The 15,810-nt window shown below is 35.1% G+C and overlaps 1 long non-coding RNA gene across 2 annotated transcripts in view; it reads right to left on the bottom strand.

Annotated features, from left to right (window-relative positions):
- LOC144291480 (uncharacterized) overlaps nt 1-15,810 on the bottom strand; it is a 148,613-nt gene that overhangs the window by 111,863 nt on the left and 20,940 nt on the right. For both annotated transcript variants that reach the window (XR_013358755.1, XR_013358754.1), the window contains exon 2: nt 7,885-8,007. This is a non-coding gene — a long non-coding RNA (uncharacterized LOC144291480). The remainder of the gene's footprint in view (nt 1-7,884; nt 8,008-15,810) is intronic.

The raw sequence follows: 15,810 nt of genomic DNA on the forward strand, positions 1-15,810 counted from the left end.
AAATGCATCTTATAATCAATAACATATAAGAGTACGTACATCATAGAGTCAGTGAAATATTTTACTGAAAGGCAACATTGCTGAATCAAATTGCCAAATTGCCATGCAGGACAATGCCTGTTTGTTTTTTTTGTTTTTTTTTCCAAGACTGTGTATATCAAATTTTGAATCTTGGACAATCTCAAATATAAAAAAATAGTGTCTTTTAATATGTAGAAATGACCTTGGTATTTTCGATTCTGAAGGCTGCTCTAGATTTTTTTTTTAAGTCTGAAACAAAAAATAAATGTGCTGATACCCTGAGAACCATTAACTTTATTTAGAGATCTTTCTAAAGTTGGACCTCAGGTATTCAAAACCCGTATAATCTGGAGCCATTCACTTTATTATTTTTCCTCTCAGATTTTCTCTTTGTAAACTGAATATAGGAATATCTTATTCATGGATTTTCATAAGTATTAAATAAGATAATGCATGCAAAATATTTCTGGAACATAGTGGGTAGTTTTTATATATTAGCTATTACCCTTCTTATTATCATTAATACAACTATTATTATATTGTGCTTACCAACACAAAATAATTTTAATTGATCACAACAATTTTTGTTCAAAGAGCTAGTTTTTAGTTAATGAGTGCAAGTATAATGCCTAAGGAAAAATGACTCAATCTTTTAGGATGCTTTTCAATAATAAGTATTGTGCTCAGATATCCAAACGGTATCAGAAGTAGTTTTTAATAAAACAGGAATTATCACACTGAAGTTTTATGACTGAGATACATTTGTTCCACCAAGTTCTATTGAGTCCAAATTAATATTAGTTTTACAGATTTGTTAATTTTTAGGGATATAATATGCATTTCTTTGTCTGAAACACTCTTATTTATGCTCATGTATATTACACAAACCAGAATAGGAATTAAAAGTTTGCCTGCTAAAATCTTGAAATATAGATTTAGAATGATTCTTTGTGTAGCACGCCATGTATCAATATACATTTTCATGATATTTTCTTTTTTTTTTAAAGAATGAGACTTTTAAGATTATATATATGCATATTATATATATATAATTTGTAAGCTTTTACATGTGTTTGGACATTTTCCTATGAAAATAGCAATAATTATTTCAATGATAACAAAGGTCATAATTCCCATGATTTGTATGTTTGGTTAATATGCTTTTGTTCTGTACCTCTGCATATTGCTAACATCAATCAAAAATTCTAATCTCAGGATGCCTGGGTGGCTCAGGGGTTGATCATCTGCCTTCAGCCCAGGGCGTGACCCCGGGATCCAGGATCAAGTCCTGTGTGGGCCTCCCCGCATGGATCCTACTTCTCCCTCTGCCTGTGTCTCTGCCTCTCTCTCTTTGTGTGTGTCTCGTGAATAAGTAAATAAAAATCTTTTTTAAAAATTCTAATCTCTTGAGAGTTGCAGACCATAATATGAAGTGGCATTTATTTATTTATTTATTTTTTAATTTTTATTTATTTATGATAGTCACAGAGAGAGAGAGAGAGAGGCAGAGACACAGGCAGAGGGAGAAGCAGGCTCCATGCACCGGGAGCCCGACGTGGGATTCGATCCCGGGTCTCCAGGATCGCGCCCTGGGCCAAAGGCAGGCGCCAAACCACTGCGTCACCCAGGATCCCTCTAATGAGTAATTTAAGAGCATTATTTTATTTAATTCCTACAATAAATATGTGAGGTAAAAAATATTATACCTACTTTACACAGAAAGAAGTGAATCTTAGAGGGATATTTCCTCTCAGTTATAGACCTTATCTAGTTTTTTGTATATACTATATATATAGACTATGTACACTATATATACTATATAGTTTTATATTATATAGTTTATGTGTATAAGTGTGTATAGTATACATAAGAATATATAATTATATTCTTTTTACCTGTTTTGTGTAGTACTATTAATCTCTTCATTTGTCCATTACTCACTCATTTATTCATGTCACTAAGTAAGAAACCATTATGTTCCACAACTGTATAAGGGGTTAGGGATACACTTGTGAGTAAGGGGGATTGTACAATTTATTTTTTTAAAGGCAATTAAGGATCCCTGGGTGGCGCAGCGGTTTGGCGCCTGCCTTTGGCCCAGGGCGCGATCCTGGAGACCCGGGATCGAATCCCACATCAGGCTCCCGGTGCATGGAGCCTGCTTCTCCCTCTGCCTATGTCTCTGCCTCTCTCTCTCTCTCTCTCTCTCTGTGACTATCATAAATAAATAAAAATTAAAAAAAAAATTAAAGGCAATTAAATTTAAATCTGATAAGAAATTATAATAATGTTATAAAGTAGTAAGGGCATGGAGTTTTATGAGTCTGTCTTTGATAGGTCAGGATCTTATTTGTTAATCACAAAATCCACCTAAAAACGATTTACCAGAGAATTTTAGAAGTTTACAGTATATAGAAAGGAAACAAAACCAAACCTGGATGCTGCACAGTTGACAAAATTGCTGTTTGTTTGTTTTTAAGATTTTTCTTTCTTTATTTATTTGAAGAGAGAGAGAGAGTGCACAAGTAGGGGCAGGGGCAAAGGGAGAAGCAGACTCCCCACTGAGCAGGGAGCCAGATGTGAGACTCAATTCGATGAACCTGGAATCATGACCTGAGCCAAAGGCAGACACAACAAATTTAGCCACCCAGGTGCCCCGACAAAACTGTTCTTGAGACAAATTACCTTGAACCTATTAATCTAGGAAACATTGACAAAGCTTTATCAGAAGAATCAAATACCTCACTACACAATCTGATCTCCTTAATGCCCTTTTCCTTTCCATAATCATTTTCCATAAGTGGTCACATGAGAACCCCAGATGAAAGGGAGTCTAGAAAACTTTAGTTGAGACTCTCCGGTTTCAACAGAACATATGCTGGAAGAAGATTGGAGTGGAGTTTGAGTCAGACAATCTGCTTTATCTGGCACACCTCAGCTTATAACAGAATCTAACTTCTACCAGAGGAAAATGGATTAAATGAGAAGAAAATAAACAAGAAAATAAGACCCCACTTACACCTAATATTTGATGGCTAACACCTGTGTTATGAAGTAGTATTAATTTACATTTGCACATGCCTGACTCCTGACAAATTGTGAATTTGTAATAATGGAACAATAAACAAAAATGGAAAGAAAAATCCTATATTAATTTACCACCAAATATGCCTTCATATATTAAAGTAAGTCCATGTATCATGAGTCTAATAAATTTCTCTGAATAAATAATGAATTATTTGATGTTTTAGAAAATTTTTTTGCAGTTTAATATTTTTTACAAGAAACTATGTCATAAATTTCTGTTTCACTTAATGTTCATTCGGGGAATTTTGATGCAAGATTGTAGTTAGTTTTGGTCTGGTCTCATTTGTCTAAACATTTGAAAATGGACTTATTTTAATTTTAAGTATTAGATAGCTTAGGGCAAAAAAAACTGTAATACTTGGTGATATAAACCTTTGACCATGGTTTCCACTAAATCAATGGACTGTATACAGTGTGTAATTTTAAAGTTATACTAATAAAATGTATTTTTTTTTGAGAGAGAGAGACAGAGACAGAGAAAGAGAGAGAGAGCAGAAGTGAGGAGGGGCAGAGGGAGAGAGGGAATCTTAAGCAGGCTCCATGCCCAGCACAGAGCCCAACCTGAGGCTGGACATCACCATTCCTGAGATCATGACCTGGGCCAAAATCAAGAGTTGGATGCTAGAATGACTTTGAGCCATGCAGGAGCCCCATAAAATTGAAATTCTAAATGAATGGAGTAAATTTTTTATCCTTAAAACACATGTAATTATGAATTATTTTTGTATAGTGAAAGCATCACAGAATCAAAGAAAAAAGATACTATTGCAACTCAAAAGAAAAAATGTAAATGATGCAATGCGATATAATAGTTTGACACTTAATATTTTCTATGCTTGGGCAGCCTGGGTGGCTCAGCAATTTAGTGCTGCCTTCAGCCCAGGGCATGATCCTGGAGACCCGGGATCGAGTCCCACATCAGGCTCCCTGTGTGGAGCCTGCTTCTCCCTCTGCCTGTGTCTCTGCCTCTCTCTCTCTCTCTCTCTGTGTGTGTGTGTCTCTCTCTCCTAAATAAAATATTTAAAAAAAATATTTTCTATGCTTTCCTTTATTCATTCATTCCTTCAGTCACCAAATATTTGTGGAGTTCCCATTATATGCCCCATATTTTTTAAGGCAATTTGGATACAAAATTGAACCACTCAAATTCATTTCTTTAAAGGACCTTATATTTAATAACAAAAAAATAAACACTGACCAAATAAGAGAACAAAGAAGGAGATATATAGTTATTTAATTAAATTATGATAAAAATAAAAAAAAATAAAACCATATGTGACATAACAAAGTATATAAAGAAGTCACACAGCTCAGTACCAAAGAACAAACATTCCAATTAGAAAATGGGCAAGGGATGCCTGGGTGGCTCAGTTGTTTAAGGGTTCGACTTCTGATTCTGGCTCAGATCATGATCTCAGGGTCATGAGATCAAGCTCCACATCTGGCTTTGCGCTCAGTGTGGAGTATCCTTGAGATTCTCTCCTTCTACTTCTCTTCTCTCTCACTCCCCCAAAAAATCACCTTTAAAAAAATGGGCAAAGGACAGGTATAGACATTTCTCCAAGGAAGATGCATAAGTAGCCAAAAAGCTCATGAAAGATGCTCACCATCATTAAATACTAGGGAAATGCAAATCAAAACCACAGTGAGATACTACTTTACACCATTACGATGGCTATTATAAACAGAATAAAAACAACAAACAAACAAAAAGGAAATAACAAGTATTGGCAAGTATGTGGAGAGATTAAAGCCCTTGTGCATTGCTGGCAAGAATGTGAAATGGTACAGCCACTGTGGAAGACAGTATGGAAGTTCCTCAAAATATTAAATTTGAATTACCATATGATCCATTAATTCTACCTCTGGGTATATACCCCAAAGAGCTGGGACTTGAACAGAGATTTCTACAACATTCATAGCCATATTATTCACAGTAACCAACAGGTGGAAGTGTCCCAGATGTTTACAACAGGTAATGGGTAAATAATATATGGTATATGTGTTTTAGATTGGTAGATAGATAAATAGATAGATAATAGACTTTGGAAAAATTATTCAAACTTGTAAAGGAATACAATTCTGATACAGGCTACAATATGGATAAACTTTGACGTTATTATGCTTGGGGCACCTGGATGACTCAGTGGTTGAGTGTCTGTCTTTGGCTCATGTTGTGATCCTGGGGTCCTGGGATTAGGTCTCGCATTGGGCTCCCCGCAGAGAGCTTGCCTATGACTCTGCCTCCCTCTCTGTCTCTCATGATAAATAAATAAAATCCTTTTAAAAAATAAACTCATTATGCTAATTAATATAACCAAACATGAAAAAAACAAATTTTGTAAGATTCCATCTGTACAAGGTAGTAGAATTATCAAATTCATAGAGACAGAAAGTAGAATGGTGGTTACTAAGAGCTGGGGAGGAGGGAGGGATAGGATGCCATCATCTAATGAGTATAGTTTCAACCTGGGATGGTGAAGAAGTTCTGGAGGTAGATGGAGATGATGGTTGCATAGCAATGTGAATGTACTTAATGCTACTGAATGTTCACCTAAAATAGTTAAAATGATAAATTAAATGTTATGTATATTTTAGCACAATAAAAACGATTTAAAAAGTTTGTGTGAGGTTAGAAGTTAAGGTTGAGGGGATATGTCATTCTATTCTGTTCTATAATGAAAAAAAATTAAGATAGTCTTCAATGTGCAGAACATTTGCACAGATACATATTCTACAGGCAGTAAACTCCATTGGTAATAGCTTATATCATACCAACATGATGGATTTGTTCAATCTAATGAAACAATATTTTTTTCAGTTTTAATTTAAATTCTAGCTAGTTAACATAAAGTGTAATACTAGTTTCCTGATGTACAATATAGTGCCTCAACACTTCCATACAATACTCAGTGCTCATCACAAGCCCTCCTTAATCCCCATGACCTGTTTCACCCATCCCCAACCCACCTCTGCTCTGTTAACCATCGGTTGGTTCTCTATAGTGAAGAGTCTGTTTCTTGGTTTGCCTCTCTCTCTCTGTCTCTCTTTTTTTTTTTTTTTTTTACCTTTTGCTTGTCTGTTGTTTCTTAAATTCCACATATTAGTGAAATCATATGGTATTTGTCTTTCTCTAACAGACTTATTTCACTATGCGTAATCCTCTCCAGCTCCATGTATATCATTGCAAGTGACAAGATGTCATTCTTTTTATGAAGCAATCTTGATATATATATTCATTAACATCCATACTTTATTTGAATTCCTTAGTTTTTACCCGATGTCCTTTTTCTGTTCCAAAATACCATTCAGGATACCATATTACTTTTAGTCATTGTGTTTTCTCAAATTACTTTTAGTCATTGTATTTTCTCATTTCTTTAGATGATAGTTCTTAATATTTTGTTTTTGATGACCATCAAAGTTTTGAGGAGTACTAGTCAGAAATTTTGCAGACTGCCCCTTGATTTGGATTTGCCTAAAGTTTTCCTTAAAATTAAACTAAAAATGCAGAAGTCTTGGGAAGAAGACCACAGATGCTATCATATCAAGAGCACATTATATCAATGTGACTATATCCTCAACATGTTGAGGGTAGCCTTAATAACCTGACTAAAGTTTCTCTGCTATAAGCTAACTCTTTTTGTCTCTATACTGTACTCTTTGCAAGGAAATTACTCTGTTCAGTTCACATATAAAGGGTTAGAAGTTATGCCCCATTACCTTAAAAATATAACATCTATGTAAATTATTTGGAATTCTTTTGCATGGGAGATACGTCTACTAATTAAATTTAAAATTTACTTTATAATTAAATTAATAGAGGACCTGTAAATATTTCTTTTTATACTCTGGTGTGTAATCAACTATTGTATTTTTTTCTTGCTCAAATTGTTTCTAATTTAGCCATTAAAAGATCATTCAGTTGTCTCCCATATTCCTTGATATGCCATTATCCTTTCAGATCTATTATTTTTTAGATTTGTTTATTTATTTATTCATGAGAGACAGAGAGAGAGAGAGAGAGAAAGAGAGAGGCAGAGGGAGAAGTGGGCTCCATGCAGGAAGCCTGACATGGGATTCAATCCCGGGTCTCCAGGATCACATCCTGGGCCGAAGGCAGGCGCTAATCCGCTGAGCCAACCAGGCTGCCCTATTTTTTTTTTTTTTAAGCTTCTGTGCTAAAAATAATAAATAAATAAATAAATAAATAAATAAATAAATAAATAAATAAGCGTCTGTGCTTTTTGACACCAAAAGATGCTCCAGAGTCAACTTTTATTTTCTCTGTTCCAGCCCTTGAGAAGGTATTTTTCCAAGGAGTCCCAGTACCTTTTTTATTAAGAAAGATATTAGAAACCAAGATATGAGTATTGGGTACACGTGTTGCTACTAGAATGCCATGGCTTCTATGCCTTTTCAGCAACAGAGCTTGGAGATTTAGGTGTGTATATTTATCCACATATACACACATATCTACAGTATATGGGCATCTATGTATTAGGCAAAACATGAATTCATATTTGACTGATGACTCCAACTAAAATCCTCTATTGTATGATTCATCTTAGACTTTGTGCTTACACTGCTGATCTGTAAACTTCCTCTTCAATGTGAGAAATAGGGTTCCTCTCATTTACTATTTATTTACTTATTTGTTCAGTTCCAGTATATGTGTGTTGTAGTTTCAGAATAATTAATACCTAACGCCTTGGAGAAAGACTTTAGAGGATAGTGTGCAATGTTTCTGTATAGTTCCTTTGTCTTTAGACTTACAGTTCCACTCTACTCCAACGTTACTTAGGTTGGTTACTTCCTCCACCGCCAATCCTTGGAGGCCATTTCTCAAGTTGATCCAGGAAGTTCATTGTGATTAGGTGACTTCTGATGAGTAGATATCTGAATTGACATAGGGAAGAAGTCACGGGGAGGTTTAAGAATAGAACATTGCAGACAGAGAGAACCATAAGTAGAAAAGAAGGAAGAAAAGGAATCTTAAGAGTATCACAACGGGATTGAATTGGGAGATACTTTGCTTATGGAAATAGTAGCCAATTTTTAGGTTGTAAAATGGGGGGCACTCTAGACAGGAAGGAAATATGACCATTATTGATGGACATCTGGGCTGCTTCCATATCTTGGCTTTTGTAAAAAATGCTGCAATAAACATAGGAGTGCATGTATCCCTTCGAGTTAGTGTCTTTGTATTCCCAAGGTAGATCCCCAGTAGTGTGATTATTGGACCATAGGGCAATTCTATTTTTAACTTTATGAGACACCTCCATACTGTTTTCCACAGTGCCTGCACCAATTTACATTCTCACCAGCAGGGCACGAGAGATCCTTTTTTTCTACATCCTTGTCAACATGTTGTTTCCTATGTTTTTGATTTTAGCCATTCTGACAGATGTGGGGTGATATCTCATTGTAGTTTTGATTTGTATTTCCCTGATGAAGATGCTGATCATCTTTTCATGTGTCTGTTACCCATCTGTGTGTCTTCTTTGGAAAAATTTCTATTCATGTCTTCTGCACATTGACTGGATTTTTTTTTATTTTTAATAATAAATTTATTTTTTTATTGGTGTTCAATTTGCCAACACAGAATAACACCCAGTGCTCATCCCGTCAAGTGCCCACCTCAGTGCCTGCCACCCAGTCACCCCCCCCTCGCCCTCCTCCCCTTCCACCACCCCTAGTTCGTTTCCCAGAGTTAGGAGTCTTCCATGTTCTGTCTCCCTTTCTGGTATTTCCCACTTATTTTTTCTCCTTCCCCTTTATTCCCTTTCACTATTATTTATATTCCCCAAATGAATGAGAGCAGCAATTGCACTGCTGGGGATTTACCCCAAAGATACAGATGCACTGAGATGCCGGGACACCTGCACCCGATGTTTATAGCAGCTATGTCCACAATAGCCAAACTGTGGAAGGAGCCTCGGTGTCCATCGAAAGATGAATGGATAGAGAAGATGTGGTCTATGTATACAATGGAATATTCCTCAGCCATTAGAAATGACAAATACCCACCATTTGCTTTGACGTGGATGGAATTGGGGGGTATTATGCTGAGTGAAATAAGTCAATCGGAGATGGATTCTTTTTTGGGGGGTATCGAGCTTTAAGAATCCTTTATATATTTTGAATACTAAGCCTTTATCAGATACCTCACTTGCATATATCTTCTCCCATCCCATAGGCTACCTTTTATGTTTTCTGATTGTTTCCTTTGCTGTGAAGAAGCTTTCCATTTTGACAAAGACCCAATAATTCATTTTTGCTTTTGTTTCCCTTGCCTCGAGATACCTATCTAGAAAAAAGTTGCTAAGGCCGATGTCAGAGAAGTTACTGCTTGTGCTTTCTTCTAGGATTTTTACAGTTTAAGTTCTCACATTTAGGTCTTTAATTCATTTTGAGTTTATTTCTACGTATGGTGTGAGATTGTGATCCAATTTCATTCTTATGCGTGTGGCCTAATATGTAGATATATCCTGGAATATGTTCTATGTGCATCTGAAAATAATGTGTTTTCTGCTGCTTTAGGATGGAATGTTCTGAATATATGTTAAATTCATCTAGTCGAGTGAGTCATTCAATTGTTTATTTACTTTATGTTGAGATAATCTGTCTATTGATGTAAATGGAGTGTTAAAGTCCCCTACTATTATTGTGTTATTATCAATGAGTTCCTTTATGTTTGTTATAACTGTTTTATGTATTTTGGGTGCTCCCATGTTGGGCGCATGAATGTTTAAAATTGTTATATCTATTGTTGAATTGTCCCCTTTACTATTATATAATATTCTTCTTCGTCACTTGTTATAGTCTTTGTTTTTAAGTCCATTTTTTTCCTCTATAAGTATTGTTATTTCAACTTTTTTGGACATCATTTGCATGATAAATGTTGCTCCATCCCCTCACTTTCAATCTACAGGTGTCTTTAGGTCTAAAATGAGTCCCTTATAAGCAGCATATAGAGGGTCTTGTGTGTGTGTGTGTGTGTGTGTGTTTTTCCATTCTGTCACCCTACGTCTTTTGATTGGAACATTTAGTCCATTACCCTTAAATTAATTATTGATATCTATGTATTTATTGCCATTTTATTATCTGTTTTATGGTTATTTCTGATTTTCTCTGATCCTTTCTTGTCTTTCTCTCTTTTATGGTTCTCTGGATTTCTTTAGTATTATATTTGGATTTCTTTCTCTTTATTCTTTGCATACTTATTAGAGTTTTTTGATTTGTGGTTACCATTAGGTTTGTTTATAACATCTTCTGCATATAGCAGTCAATAGTAAGGTGATGGTTGTTTAAGTTTGAATCCATTCTTTACTCATCTCCAACTCATGGTTTAGATATATAGTGTCATATTTTGCATTCTTTCATTTTGTGAGTTCTTTGATATTTTACAAAAATGTTCACTTTTTTGTTTTTGTGTTTCCTACCTTCATACTGTTACTTTTGGTCTTTCTTTTTCACCAGAAGTCCCCATTACTATTTCTTGCAGGGCTGGTTTAATGGTCATAAACTCCTTTTCCTTGTGTTTGTCTGGGAAACTCTTTATCTCTCCTATTTTGCATGATAGCCTTGCTGGACAGAGTATTCTTGGCTGCAAAGTTTTCCCATTCAGCACTTTGAATAAATAATGCCACTCCCTTCTAGCTTGGAAAGTTCCTGCTGAAAAATATCTGATAGTCTTACAGGGTTTCCCTTGTATGCAATTGTCTTCTTTTGTCTTGCTGCTTTAGATTTTTTTTATCACTATATTTTTCCATTTAATTACAATATGTCTTCATGTGGATCTGCTCTTGCTGATTTTTTTGGAGGTTCCCTGTGCCTTCTGGGTCTGGATATCTGTTTCCTTCCCCAGATTAGGAAGTTTTCAGCTTTTATCTCTTCAAATAAGGGGTTGGGTGGGGAGACCTTTCTGTGAATGCTGCCTCTTTGGGATATGCTCCCAGATGAGCAAATAACCTCTCTGCTGTGTGCCCCAGGTGCTCTTCAGATCACTTTCCACTCTGTATAGTTGTGAGCTGTTTGGCCTGCCTTTTCTCCAAGACAAACACCAGTGCTTCAGGGCTCTCCTTGATCTAAGCCTGCTGATGTTTAGAACTCCAAGCTTTCAGCCCTGTTGGTAGTAAGAACAGAAAATTCAGCCCCTCTCACTTTCCAAGCCAGTTGCTAAGGGGTCACCTTCCCTGTGTGTTCCATGTGTGCTAATCCATCTCTCCCCCTTCTCCAGGAGAGCATCTCCCTCCTTGCCATGGAGGAGGCTACAATCCATTTCTCTCCCAAACCATATCTCTGCACTCCTTACTTTCCTTAATGTGGCCTCTTCTCTACCTTTAGTTGTAGAGTTTATCCTGCCAAACTTCAGGTCAATTTCTGTGGTATTTAGAATTATTTGATAATTATCTACTTGTATTTGTGGGAGAAGGCAAGCCTAAGGTCCCCCTACTTGCCCACCATCTTCCCCTAAGACTATTTTTAGAGCAGTTTTAGGTTTACAACAAAATTTGTGAGAAAGGTATAGAGATTTTCCATATACTCTTTGAACCTGCATAACCTTCCTATTATTGACATCATTCATCAGTATAGTACATTATTATAAAGGATGAACTTACATTGATACATCATACTCAATAGAAGTCCATAGTTTATCCCAGGGTCACTCTTGGAGTTATACATTCTATAGATTTGGGCAAATATATAATGATATATATTGATATATTATAAATTATATTTATATTTATATATATTTATTTATACATTATATATTTATATATTATATATTTATATATATTAATGATATATTATATCATTGTAAATATATATATATATATATATATATATCCATCATTATAATATCATACAGAATAGTTTCATTGCCTTAAAAATCCTCTGTGCTCTGCCATTCATCTCTTCTCATCCCTCACAGGTGTTTTTCTTGTCTCCATGGTTTAACCTTTTCCAGAATGTTTATACAGTTGGAGGAATATTATATGTAGCCTTTTCTGATTGGTTTCTTTCATTTATTTATATGCATTTAAAGTTTCTTCATGTCTTTTCATGACTTGAAAGCACATTTTCAGTGCTGAATAATATTCTATAATCTGGGGTGCCACAATATATTTGTCTATTCAGTTACTGAAGGACTTATTGGTTAATTCTAGATTTTAGCAATTATGAATAAATCTGCTATAACCAGCTATATGCAGATTTTTGTGTGGACATAAGTTTTCAACTTCTTTTGGTAAGTACCAAGGAGCACAGTTCCTAGATCTTGAGGTAAGAGTACACTTAGTTTTATAAAAAATGACAAATCATCTTCCAAAGTGGCTGTAAAATTTTGTATTTCCACCAGCAATGTATATTTCCTCTTGCTCCATATCCTCACCAACATTTGGTATTAGCAGTATTTCAGAGTTTGGCCATCCTAGGCATATCTCACTGTGGTTTAATTGCATTTCTGTAATGACATATGATATAGAGGATTTTTATATGTTTAATTGCCATCTGTATACCTTCTCTGGTGAGGTGTCTCTTAAGGCTTCTGGCCTATTTTTAAAATAGAGATGCTTTTCTTCTTATTCTTGAGGTTTTTTAAAGATTATTTATTTATTTATGTATTTATTCATGAGAGAGAGAGAGAGAGAGAGAGGCAGAGACACAGGCAGAGGGAGAAGCAGGCTCCATGCAGGGAGCCCGATGTGGGATTCCATCCCGGGTCTCCAGGATCAGGCCCTGGGCTGAAGGCAGTACTAAACCACTGAGCCACCTAGGCTGCCCTTATTGTTTAGTTCTAAGTGTTCTTTGAATATTTTGGAAAGTAGTCCTTTATCAGATGTGTCTTTTGCAAACGTTTTCTCCAAGTTTGTGCCTCTTCTTCTCATTCTCTTAATGTCTTCACAGAGCAGAAGTTTTTAATCTAGATGAAATTCAGCTTCTCAATTCTTTCTTTTATGGATTATGCCTTTAGGTGTTGTATCTAAAAAAGCATCACCTTACCCAAAGTCATCTGGGTTTTCTTCCACGTGATCTTCTAGGAGTTTCATAGTTTGGTGTGAAACATTTAGGTGCTTTTATCCATTTTGAATTAATTTTTATGAAGGATGTAAGGTCCATGTCTACATTCTTTTTTTTTTTTTTGCATGTAAATGTTCAGTTCTAGCACCATTTGCTGAAGAGACTATCTTTACTCCATTGTATTGCCTTTGCTCCTTTGTTAAAGATCAGTTGACTATATTTATAGTGGTCTATTTCTAGGCTCTCCATTCTTTTTTGGTGATCTATTTGTCAGGCGTTTGCCAATACATGCTAGCTTGACTAATAGAGCTTCATAGTAAGTCCAGGGCTTTAGTTTTCAAATATAAAAATAACAAACAATGTAAGTGCATAAATGTAAGTGATTTTTATTATTTTAGATGAAGTTTTACAAGAGTTTTTGAAAAACAATCAGATGTTTCATTCATATAACTTTAACTCAGTTTTATTTGAGGAGAATCTAGGATCATCTATGATCTTTCTAGCATGTTCTGTATAACTTTTTCAGAATTTGCCCAAAACATTTAACCCTGGGGAGAAGGTTCACATTCAGTCATCCAAGTCATGGATACTTACTCCTGGATGCATGCTAGAAGTTTGTGATTTATCATCCCATAGATACAAAATGTAAATACTAAATATTCCTTCATCCTTCTATTACTCCTGTAGAAATGATGAAAAGACAATTAGAAGCTCTAGTCTGCGGAGAGGATGTTTGAAGTCATGGCAGAGCAGCTGACATTTCATTGGGGACTCCAAAATCTGAATTTGAAAAGATAATTTTAAGGTGATTTAGTTCTCCTCCCGAGAAGAATTATCTAGTTTCCTTCAAGGTGGTACATGTTGTCAGCCCAGATACAGTTGACAATTAGGAGTCACTCCTTTTACTATGGAGATTTCTCCTTCTGTTTGGAGGGTGTCCTTTGTTTCATCTTGCCCAATGTCACTAGTGTTGGAGATTTTAATCCAGTTTCCACAGAATATACTTTCCAAAGTGGGAAAAGAGATATTATCTAGAGAAATGTAATGGAGACATTGCCTATCCTAAATGGTCCCTATTACAGAATTTTGATCAATCCTCTTTTCAGTATCTGGCTTCACCTCCACTTACACCTTTAGCTAGAGGCTTCAATTCCTAAGCCTTTTTCTAGAAAGTTCTGCTTTTAAATTGTCTTGCTCCTTACTCTCCCCCGTTGTTGGTTGGAATTCAGCATTCTCTCTTCCTTTTCCTTTTTATTATTCAATTAATCTCAAAAAGAAGTTGAAATCTCATCTACTCTAGTTGTATTCAGTATTCCATGTTTAGTCTAAAATTATTTCATAAATAAAATACACATATCCTTTGTACAGTCCTGATTTTACATTAGTTTAATAAAGATTAATTTCAGAATAATTAGTTTATCAAAACTGCCTAGTGAAATTAGTCTACCAGTTATTGACGTAATTAAATTTGTTACATTAAAACAATTCAGAATCTTAAATAAGGCTATGTGTATTTAACAAATTTATTATATGAAAAGTCTCCTGATCTGACTTTCATAAAGATACTAAGCATATTTTTACTTTTCCAAATTTGTTTTAATGAAAAGTCTCCTGATCTGACTTTCATAAAGATACTAAGCATATTTTTACTTTTCCAGTTTGCCTATTCTTTTCGACTTCTCATTTATAAAAATAATCTTATTGTCTATAAACAAGTGCTACCCTGTTCACTAAATTCATGTATGTGTTTCTCCTTTCTGTTTCAAGGACTCTGTATTTTCCCATTTTTTGAAATTTCTTACAATCCTTCAAGATACATCTAAAACACTATTCTTTCCCTTTCTTTAATGTTTTCTTATTTTAAAACACCAGGACAAGTTTTCATTTCTTTAAATCATTTTTTAGATTTTAATTATTTATTTATTCATGAGAGACACACACAGAAGAGGCTGAGACACAAGCAGAGGGAGAAGCAGGCTCCATGCAGGGACCTCGATGTGTGACTCGATCCTAGGACCCCTGGGATCACGACCTGAGCCAAAGGCAGATGCTCCACCACTGAGCCACCCAGGAGTCCCCAATTCATTAACTCTTTTAAAATCTCACTAAGAATACTCTATTTGGTCTCCTCATTTTCTATTTCTTGAATTATAGTAGGAGATTTCTACCTGCTTTTCTGCCACTAATCTCTTCTTTTGGGTCATTCTCCATATTTCTATGAGAACTATTTCCTATAAAATTTTATTAAGTAATTTCCCTTCTGAAAAACTTCTCTTGGTTTCTCATAGCTCCAGCAAAACCAAGTAGTATAATATAGATGCTTTTCCACTCTTGTTATCACGTGCTCCTGTGACCTCTTCCATTCTTCCATCTCCTGATTCCTGTGTCTGTACAATTGGGGCTACTTTAGGAAATATGCATATTTAACATAAAAATAAATAAGCTTTCGTTAGTACAAGATTTAATTTTTCTTCAAATAAATCAAAATAAATATTGAACCAATATTTAAATTAAAGGAACATCAGAATATTATTCTCCTGGGTAGACCCCAAAAGAGTAGTTAATGAATTCAATAATGATGACAAGGAAAAGAAAAAGTCAAACATAACTATATTTGAGCCTGAGTGATTGAGAAGATAGCATTGTTGGTAGCAAAATTCAGAGAGTGTGCTAGAA

This window comes from Canis aureus, chromosome 20, assembly GCF_053574225.1.
Source record: "Canis aureus isolate CA01 chromosome 20, VMU_Caureus_v.1.0, whole genome shotgun sequence".
In the NCBI taxonomy this organism is placed as follows: Eukaryota; Metazoa; Chordata; class Mammalia; order Carnivora; family Canidae; genus Canis; species Canis aureus.